Raw genomic sequence first — 2,420 nt, forward strand, 5'->3', positions numbered from 1 at the left:
CGAATTTGTGACTTCAAGTAAGTTTCTCAAAGCTGTTATATTTTGTGTACTTTAACATGTTCGATCGTAAAATCATCGCATTTGTGACTTCAAGTAAGTTTCTCAAAACTGTTATATTTTGTGTATTTTAACATGTTCGTTCGTAAAATCATCGAATTTGTGACTTCAAGTAAGTTTTTCAAAACTGTTATATTTTGTGTATTTTATCATGTTCGATCGTAAAACCATCGAATTTGTGACTTCAAGTAAGTTTTTCAGAACTGTTATATTTTGTGTATTTTAACATGTTCGTTCGTAAAATCATCGAATTTGTGACTTCAAGTAAGTTTCTCAAAACTGTTATATTTTGTGTATTTTAACATGTTCGATCGTAAGATCATCGAATTTGTGACTTCAAGTAAGTTTTTCAAAACTGTTATATTTTGTGTATTTTAACATGTTCGATCGCAAAATCATCGAATTTGTGACTTCAAGTAAGTTTCTCAAAACTGTTATATTTTGTGTATTTTAACATGTTCAATCGTAAAATCATCGAATTTGTGACTTCAAGTAAGTTTCTCAAAACTGTTATATTTTGTGTATTTTAACATGTTCGATCGTAAGATCATCGAATTTGTGACTTCAAGTAAGTCTCTCAAAGCTGTTATATTTTGTGTATTTTAACATGTTCGATCGTAAAATCATCGCATTTGTGACTTCAAGTAAGTTTCTCAAAACTGTTATATTTTGTGTATTTTAACATGTTCGATCGTAAAATCATCGAATTTGTGACTTCAAGTAAGTTTCTCCAAACTGTTATATTTTGTATTTTTTAACATGTTTGATCGTAAAATCATCGAATTTGTGACTTCAAGTAAGTTCCTCAAAACTGTTATATTTTGTGTATTTTAACATGTTCGATCGTAAAATCATCGAATTTGTGACTTCAAGTAAGTTTCTCAAAACTGTTATATTTTGTGTATTTTAACATTTTCGATCGTAAAATCATCGAATATTTGTGATTTTCAATAAGTTTCTCAAAACTCTTATATTTTGCATATTTTAACATGTGCGATCGTATAACCATCGAATTTGTGATTTTCAGTAAGTTTCTCAAAACTCTTATATTTTGCATATTTTAACATGTACGATCGTAAAACCATCGAATTTGTGATTTTCAATAAGTTTCTCAAAACTCCTATATTTTGCATATTTTAACATGTACGATCGTAAAACCACCGAATTTGTGATTTTCAACAAGTTTCTCAAAACTCTAGTATGTTGCACATTTTAACATGTACGATCGTAAAACCATGGAATATGTGACTTTAAGCAAGTTTCTCATAACTCTTATATTTTGCATATTTTAACATGTACGATCGTAAAACCATCGAATTTGTGATTTTCAGTAGGTTTCTCAAAACTCTTATATTTTGCATATTTTAACATGTGCGATCGTAAAACCATCAAATTTGTGATTTTCAATAAGTTTCTCAAAACTATTATATTTTGCATATTTTAACATGTACGATCGTAAAACCATCGAATTTCCGATTTTCAGTAAGTTTCTCAAAACTCTTATATTTTACACATTTTAACATGTACGATCGTAAAACCACCGAATTTGTGATTTTCAACAAGTTTCTCAAAACTATTATATTTTGCATATTTTAACATGTGCGATCGTAAAACCATCGAATTTGTGATTTTCAGTAAGATTCTCAAAACTCTTATATTTTGCATATTTTAACATGTACGATCGTGAAACCATCGAATTTGTGATTTTCAATAAGTTTCTCAAAACTCTTATATTTTGCATATTTTAACATGTGCGATCGTAAAACCATCGAATTTGTGATTTTCAATAAGTTTCTCAAAACTCTTATATTTTGTTATTTTAACATGTACGATCGTAAAACCATCGAATTTGTGACTTCAAGTAAGTTTTTCAAAACTGTTATATTTTGTATTTCTTAACATGTTCGATCGTAAAATCATCGAATTTGTGACTTCAAGTAAGTCTCTCAAAGCTGTTATATTTTGTGTACTTTAACATGTTCGATCGTAAAATCATCGCATTTGTGACTTCAAGTAAGTTTCTCAAAACTGTTATATTTTGTGTATTTTAACATGTTCGTTCGTAAAATCATCGAATTTGTGACTTCAAGTAAGTTTTTCAAAACTGTTATATTTTGTGTATTTTATCATGTTCGATCGTAAGATCATCGAATTTGTGACTTGAAGTAAGTTTTTCAAAACTGTTATATTTTGTGTATTTTAACATGTTCGATCGTAAAATCATCGAATTTGTGACTTCAAGTAAGTTTCTCAAAACTGTTATATTTTGTGTATTTTAACATGTTCGATCGTAAAATCATCGAATTTGTGACTTCAAGTAAGTTTTTCAAAACTGTTATATTTTGTGTATTTTAACATGTTCG

This window comes from Teleopsis dalmanni, chromosome 1 (assembly GCF_002237135.1).
Source record: "Teleopsis dalmanni isolate 2A chromosome 1, ASM223713v2, whole genome shotgun sequence".
Taxonomy (NCBI): Eukaryota; Metazoa; Arthropoda; class Insecta; order Diptera; family Diopsidae; genus Teleopsis; species Teleopsis dalmanni.